This window comes from Pogoniulus pusillus, chromosome 4, assembly GCF_015220805.1.
Source record: "Pogoniulus pusillus isolate bPogPus1 chromosome 4, bPogPus1.pri, whole genome shotgun sequence".
NCBI lineage: Eukaryota > Metazoa > Chordata > Aves > Piciformes > Lybiidae > Pogoniulus > Pogoniulus pusillus.
In genome coordinates this window covers 10,046,353-10,055,224 of record NC_087267.1, presented here as the reverse complement: position 1 = coordinate 10,055,224, position 8,872 = coordinate 10,046,353, and positions in this window count along the sequence as shown.

Genomic DNA, 8,872 nt, shown 5'->3' with positions numbered 1-8,872 from the left:
TTTTTGCCACTTACATTAATGCAGTGAAAGCAGTATGCATTATGTACAGTCTTCAGGCAGTCTCTTCTGTGCCACGCTGATCTTGTGTACAGGAACAAGACTGCAGTCACTCGTACTGTGACTTGTGGTGAGCTGGGGAGCCTGTACATTACAAAGCAAATGAAGGATAACTTTGGCAGATCAGTATGCCTGGAATTGTTTCAGATGACTCTAAACAGTGTGAAATGTGTCAATAGTTACATAACAAGGTGCAAATGTTACAACACAGTTTTTCTTTAGAATGTATTACCATTTCTATTTATTTCTTTGACATTGGTGCATGTCACTGTGAGCAAAGTAATAGAAATGAGGAAAATCTGTAGGCTGTTTTCTGGGATTGCTAAACCAAAGACAGAAAAAGATATTAGATTCACGGTATAGAAAGCCATACAGATCTGAGGAAAGTATGGTAATTTAAGTACCAAAGTCACTGAATCACAGAAGTGTCAGGGCTGGAGTGGACCTCAGAGATCATCTAGTTCCAGCCCCCCTTCCATGGGCAGGGACACTTGCCACTAGATCAGGTTGCCCAGAGCCACATCCAGCCTGGCCTTAAAAATATCCAGAGATAGGGCTTCCACCACCTTGCTGGGCATCCTGTTCCAGTGTTTCAACACCCTTATGATGAAGAACTTCTTCCTAACATCTAATCTTAATTTACCCTCCTCTAGCTTGGATTCATTCCCTCTAGTCTTAACACTACCCAACACACCAAAAAGTCCCTCACCAGCTTTCTTGTAGGCCCCCTTCAGATATTGGAAGGCTACAATAAGGTCTCCTTGGAGCTTTCTATTCTCCAAACTGAACAATCCCACCCAACTCTCTCAGTTTGTCTTCGTATGAGAGGTGCTCCAGCCCTCTGATCTTGCTCATCACATTCCAGCACGTTCATGTCTCTCTTGTAATAGAGGTTCCAGAACTGGACACGCTACTCCAGGTGGGGTCTCACGAAAGCAGTGTAGAGGGCAAGAATCACTTTCCTTCACTTGTTGGCCACACTTCTCTTGATGCAACCCAGGATATGGTTGGCTTTCTGGGCTGCAAGTGTACACTGACAGCTTCTCATCCACCAGCACCCCCAAGTCCTTTTCTTCAAGTCAGTCACTGCCCAGCCTGTATTGGTGAGATTGTCCCAGCCCAGATGCAGGATTCTGCACTTGGTCTTGTTGAACCACATAAGGTCAGCATGGACCCACCCCTCCAGCCTGTCAAGGTCTCTCTGGATGGCATCCCTTCCCTTCAGTGTGTCAGCTGCATCACACAGTTTGGTGTCATCAGTGAATTTGCTGAGGGCACATGCAATGCCACTGTCCAAATCACCAACAAAGATGTTGAACAAAACTGGCCTCAGTACTGATTCTTGAGGGACTGCACTTGTCACTGGCCTCCACTTGGACACTGACCCATTGAAAGCCACTCTTCGGGTGCAGCCATCAAGCCACTTCTTAATCACCAAGTGATCTATCCATCAAATCCATATTTTAACAGCTTGGAGACCAGGATGTCATGAAGAGCAGTGTCAAAGGCTTTGCCCAGGTCCAGATAAATGACATCCTTGAAAGAGGCAAATATTTAGACATAGGGATGTCATCTAACTTCTAGAAATATAAAGGATGTTTTATCATGTTAAGTGACCTTTGGTTGGCTTGTAACGTCTGTGGCATGAAGGAATGGTAATGTGCAATACTTGTGAAATTTACCATTTAACTATCAGTACTTAATGTTTGGTGAAAGAAGGATTCATCTGCTACAGACAAACCCACTCACGCTCAGGATTGGAGAACAGATGAAACCTTTCAAGATAGGAGAACGACCCTCATGTGAAACTGACATAAGGCAGTTTAGTTTTGGGACCCATTAGAAAAAGAAAAATCTGTGGTGCCATGTGCCCATATGCCTATAAATATATGTTACATCTGTGTAGAGTTATCTATATATTGAAAACATTTGTCTGACAGAATGGTTCCTATTCCAGTAAGCCCACCTTCTCTCTATGGAGTCTCATAGTTGTATTTCCTGGCATAATGTTTTGAAACTACAGATGCTCTAATAGTAAAAATATACTTCTAGGACACCAGAAAATGGATACAGAGACAAAAATGAAGCAACACATTTCCTTTTTAAAACTGAAATAGTCTGCTGTGAACATTACAATGATTTTAATGTATTTGAAATTAGCTTTTTTAATCTGTCTACTATCAAGAGATAATAGGACAGACATTACAACCATAAAACAAGCAGTATGTACCTTACATCAAGGAGTGAAAATACATTTAGTATTTACATTCACACTTTCCGAGGCAGCCTTTGCCTGAGGCAGACTCAATTATTTTAGTTGCACTAGTTCCAAGAATCTAAACTACCGGTAGAAATGGTGGTAACATGAGAAAGAACTATGTATCACTTCTTCCTGCATTAAACAACAGTAGCATGTTGTGCTGAGTTTGTGTCTGAAGAGGTTTTGGTACAAGCGATAGGGGCTACTGGTGTGGCTGCTGCTTCAAGATGCTCCCCCAGCTCCCGGCCAGACCTGCCTCTGGACAAGGCTTTGCCAATCAGCACCTTTGTAGTAACATTATCTAAGAAAAGAACAAACTGTGAGCTACTTATTTTGTTGTGGGAGTTCTTTTGTGTTGGAGGATAATAGGAAGTAGTAAAGACAACCATACAGTTACCTAGATCACTGAGGAGGGAGGAGTGGAAGCACGTCAGAGCAGCAATTTCCCCTTTGCACTATGGTGAGATGGCAGGCTGAGCCCTTGCAGCTCATGGAGATCAATAGTGGGCAAAAACGCCATCTGTAACCTGTGAGTGACCCCACTCTGGAGGAGAGGACAGATCCAGAGAGAGGTCATGACTCTGGGGGAGGCCCACGCTGGAGCAGTCTTTCACTAGGAGTACCACAGCCCATGGATGTGACCCACGCTGTTGCTGGAAGTTCATGAAGGACTCTTTCCTGTGGGTGAGACCCCACATTGCCACAAAGAATGACTGTGAGAAGGTAGGGGGCAACAGAAATAACATGGGACAGGCTGGGACTGACCATGAATCTTATTCTGTGGCCCCTTGCACTACTGAATGGGAGGAGGTAGCAAAATAAAAGGTCTGGGAAGAAGGATGAGATGAGGAGGAAAGTTTGACCATGAATCTTATTCTGTGACCCCTTGCACTACTGAATGGGAGGAGGTCGCAAAATAAAAGGTCCGGGAAGAAGGATGAGGTGAGGAGGAAAGTTTGTATTTAAGATTCTGGAGATTATTTAAGATTCCAGAGGGGCAGCGGCACCAGGACCAGCTCTGGCACCGAGACCAGCTCTGGCAACTAACGGTCTTGCTTTTCAGGTGGACAGGATACTTCCCGGAGGAAGGAGAGGAGGGGCAGCAGGGCCACTCCCTCACACACCTGCTCAAAAAGAGGGATGCGTTGCCATGGTTACCGCGGCCAGATACAAGCACAGGTGAGCCAGTACCAGACCATCATTCCGGAGAGGCAGCCACCTGTTTCACCGCCTCCCAGCCAGCAGTGCCTGGCAAAAACAAAACAAAAACCAACAACCAAACTCCCACAAACAAACAAAAACTGCCAAGAAAAAAAAAAAACAAGGAAAAAAAACCAACAAAAACCTCTGAAGTCTTAGCCATAGTTGTAACCTGGGCAAATGCTGTGGCTAAGAAAACTGTGGGCACACAGACTGGAGTCTCTTTCTAAAATATTTGTGTCCAGAATCCTGGCTGCAGAGAATGTGTAGTACTTGAAATGGAGGGTGGTGGGTATGAAACTTGAGTGGGGTGTGAACAGGGGAGTGATCTGCTCAGTATGGTGGCTGGGAAGTTAAGACTAAGGTCTGTATGGGATTGTGAAAGGGAAACTGACTGGTAGAGCCAGGCTATACCTCCCTGAGGGAGGGGCAGCAGCTGAGGCCTGTGCAAGAAGTAGAGGATTCCATCTCCTCTTGCTACCCAGATAAAAAAGATAAAGGAGATATAGGAGATGAAGGGGAGCAGAGACAGATCCTCCCCCACAGAGACAGGAGAGCCTCTTCCTGGTCTTCTCAGTCTTACCAGCTGCCCTTGCACACCCAAACCACTACAATAGGGCACTATAAAATGAGGATCGGGAGGACTGGGGAGGCCCAAAGTGCAGCATATGGTGATACTCTTGAACCTGTGGTAGTATTGTTGAATCTAAACACTTTCTTGGCATCATTCTATAATTTACTATGAAATAATCATGGGTTAGAAGAGAGAATTTCCCTACATTACCACGTTTCATCAGCACAAAGCAATATTGACAGATCATTCTGCCTAGGAGAAGTATTCCCTTGTTGTCAGTTGCTTGCTTTCATTTATTTCTGCATTTAGAGGGATGGAAACAAACTGTTCATGCTTACTTTCTGGGCTTCCCAGTTTAAAAGGGACGTTGAGATGCTTGAGCGTGTCCAGAGAAGGGCGACGAGGCTGGTGAGAGGCCTTGAGCACAGCCCTACGAGGAGAGGCTGAGGGAGCTGGGATTGGTTAGCCTGGAGAAGAGGAGGCTCAGGGGAGACCTTATTGCTGTCTACAACTACCTGAGGGGTGGTTGTGGCCAGGAGGAGGTTGCTCTCTTCTCTCAGGTGGCCAGCACCAGAACAAGAGGACACAGCCTCAGGCTGCGCCAGGGGAGATTTAGGCTGGAGGTGAGGAGAAAGTTCTTCACTGAGAGAGTCATTGGACACTGGAATGGGCTGCCCGGGGAGGTGGTGGAGTCGCCGTCTCTGGGGCACTTCAAGGCAAGGTTGGACGTGGCACTTGGTGCCATGGTCTGGCCTTGAGCTCTGTGGTAAAGGGTTGGACTTGATGATCTGTGAGGTCTCTTCCAACCCTGATGATACTGTGTGATACTGTGATACTGTGATACTTCTCAAGAAAATAGTTTGGACATTTGGGGAGATAAAGAGTATGTTCAGAGAAATCTCACTACAAAGTTGCCTACAAGAGTATGTGTTGGGAGAGTGAGAGGGAGTTAATTGGATTAAGAACTTCTCTAATTTTTGTGGGACATTGGATAGATCCAAATGTTTACTGTTTTTATCACCTCAGAATGCTCTGCACTAAGGAACTGGGTCTTCTCTGGTTTAACCAGGAGTTGTTGATGCTTGCCATTTGATCCTTGCCATTTGTTTGCACAGTCAGAAGAGATGTTTTTTGATTGGATTTTTTCACATTTTGTTTAAATCACTTGGCACTTGCATATATATGGTCTCTGACATGGAGGTGGCCTGGGTGGTACCTGTCACTGTTTTTCAATTGAAGGAAACAAATGGACCACAGCAATGAATAGTGTAACAGTCTGCCTGGCAACTATAATATAATTTCAGCAGCTCATACCCTTTGCATTTTACTTACAAAGTCCTATTTGAATTTGCCAGTGAATAGTCATGCATTCGAGTATAATTTGTTTTCTGGGATAGATAATTTCTCTAAGCTCCTACTGAGATAATTTCCTATTCTGGTAGACCTCAGAGGGTGTAACCTCTGGATCAGTGGCTTGCCTTAAGGCTGACATTGTGCTTATGCCCACAGGAAACAACTATTGCAAGCTGTTTTCTGAACTGAATAGTTAGGTATAGGTTTTCATTACAAAATCCTGGCCTTTAATGCTTAAAGATTTCTATTTTCTGTGCATCTCTTCACTACATTTATGGACTCAGATAGAGTCAACTTACCCTTCAACAGTCTCTTTTAAAAATGCTCTGCAACGTGTTGTGCTGGCCTGAGCAGGCCAAAACAGGCTTAATCATTTCCTGGCTTCCCCAGATATGTTTTTCTGCTCTCCCTCCTTCTGCTATAGGGGGGAAGCAACTGCGGAAAAGAGGCCAAAGAACCTGGAGCCATTGAGTCTAATGACTCTGGCTTGCCCAGACTTGTTTACATCCTGTGGTAAACAAGGTGCACACACTTAGCTTGTGCCTGCCTTGTGCAAGGCCTATGCTTTTCCCAAATTTGGGTAAAGCAAGCCTATGGTTTTACCTGATACGGTCAAGCTTGGATAACTGCCATTCTGATTGATTATTCTGTGTCCAAAGGTCCATTAGTCTCAGGATACATTGATAAAAATAGATGAGCACGTAAACACATCATGCTCTGCCATTGTATTCTTGTCTGCTGTTGCCTGCTGCCATTGCTCACTGTCTCAGTGCATCCTGAACTGCCTGGAAAGTCCATTGCCTCAAAATTACCAGGAACAGGACCTAAATGCCTCCATGTGATTGGTCTGCACAGCCAGTGTGACGTTGTGCTAAGACTTCACATCACAAGACATCCTGCCTACACCTGAAAATCTCCTGTCAAGATGGGATACTGAGATCATCCAGAGGACCATATCAGAGATAGTCTGCCTCCTTTCCCTAGAAGACTGGGAAAAATCTGAAGTGTCAGTGGCTGACAAGACAGTAACAGAATTCCCTGGAAGCATTTGGGTGCTGTCTGAAGCTGTAGCTAGCCCCATGAGTTGGGAGATAATTTTGTGAGTAAATACTTAAAGCCTCTTGTAATTCACTTTAGCCTTCTAGAATAAGCAGAAAGGAGCTTCCCAAAAGTGGTATATTCACCACAAGAACCTTCTCTTCCAGTTCAATTAATGTTTATATATTTTTGCAAGTTATTTGTAGATCTAATTATTCCTTTGTATAATGTTTCCATGACCATGTGAAGAACTGATTGTTATTAAAATTAGTGGTCAGGGGTGGTGAGAGTTCTGAATATCAAAATTAATAAAGAGTATTAATTTGGGGGAAATATCATCTTGTGATAATTAATTATCCCTCCATAACACAATGACAGACAGGAAACATTTCATAGAATCATAGAATCAGCCAGGTTGGAAGAGACCTCCAAGATCATCCAGTCCAACCTAGCACCCAGCCCTAGCCAGTCAACTAGACCATGGCACTAAGTGCCTCATCCAGGCTTTTCTTGAACACCTCCAGGGACGGTGCCTCCACCACCTCCCTGGGCAGCCCATTCCAATGGCAAATCACTCTCTCTGTGAAGAACTTCCTCCTAACATCCAGCCTATACTTCCCCCAGCACAACTTGAGACTGTGTCCTCTTGTTCTGTTGCTGGTTGCCTGGGAGAAGAGACAGTGAGAGAAATTAGATTATAGGCTATGAAAAGAAAACAATGCTGATGTCTACTTCATTCATAGGTTTGCTGAGACACGTGAAAAACACAGATAAGAGAGTAGGTCTCTGTCAGAGCTGGTGGCTATGCTTTCTTCGTGGGCTGCCTTCTGTGTAACTAAGTGTTCTGCTTTCTAACTTCCCTTGCCAATCCTTCAACCTCACCTTGCATGAAAGGCAAACTCTGGGATAAGATAGAGGAGTAGAGGAGTAGAAAGAAGGTGGAAGGGTGTTTGGGAGCCTCTCCTGGGGACTCTGATTTCTGGGAGGGGCGTTGTGTTTCTGTATTACTTTTAACTTGTATATTTCTGTGTATAGCTGTATATAATGTAAATATCTGCTTGTATATTGTGCTAAGCTGTAAATATCAAGCTTCATTCCTTGAATTCCAGTTTGGCTGAGTCTAGTCTGGGCAATTTCATAAGAGAAGGGGAGTAGGTAACACCCAAACTGCCACATTAGAAAGACTGAATGTAGTTCAGACTATGAAGTGCTGGGTGGTGCACACTTTTCAGTGCTTAATATCGTGAATCCTACAATAAATATTGCATTTTATATGTTCTTGTATTATATATAAATGTGAATCTCTTGGATCATTCAGTCCAGTAATGTACTACTGCAGGCAATTATGTCATACCATGCACTACAGTTATCTAAATGCAACATGACATTTCTGCATCCATTAGGGATGCAAAACCAGAGGTTATTTTAGATTTGCCCATTAGGAAGTTATTCTGGAATGGGAAATTGCAGCTCCTCTGTCCTCTCAGATGCCATTCAAAGCTGATCGATCCATTGATGCCCTGAAGTAAATGAAAGGCAGATAACTGCTCTTTCACTAGATGAAAAGCTGCTTCACTTCGTCTTCATTCTGTTGAAGGAGTCGGCCTACATATGGACAGAGTGAGTATATATATGGGATGATAAAACTCCAGATAATCTTTGGGAAAGTAGAGCAATTAAGCTTAGATCTACCACTACAAAGGAGAAGCCTCTTACCACAGTGATACTATCCATGCTTTTATATCTCATTTATGTGGAACAATTCAAAACACTTTACTCTGAACTTATTTAAAACACTTTTACTTACATGACCTTGTGAATTTTAGATTAGAGTCCTCATTGATTTGGTTAAATGCAATTATCTGACATCTATCTTAAAATAACAATTGCCATTCCTTTATAGGCAAGTCTTTTCTGAGGTGAAGTCTCTGACAGTTGTAGTCTTATTTTTTGTTTTGTTTTGTTTTGTTTTAACTTACATTTATTCATAATAAGTTATCCTTTTTGTTCTTGGACTAACATTTCCCTTCAGTTTGCATAACATTTATCCTCCAGTGTACTTGCATGTAGCAATTTTTCCCTTCACAGCTTCTATTTTGCTAGACAACATGAAACTCCTCTATCTTACTCTGTGTATTAGATTCCTTTCTCTGATACAGCTATCAGCCTTTCTTTTGGATGGGGCACTTAGTGCCATGGTCTAGTTGATTGGATAGGGCTGGGTGATAGGTTGGACTGGATGATCTTGGAGGTCTCTTCCAACCTGGTTGATTCTATGATTCTATGATTCATATCTGCATGCCAAATTCATGAACCTTGATCATGTGTATGATGTGCATTATTACCAGTGCAGTTTCAGTAAGGTCTTTTTTAAAAGCATTATAATCCTC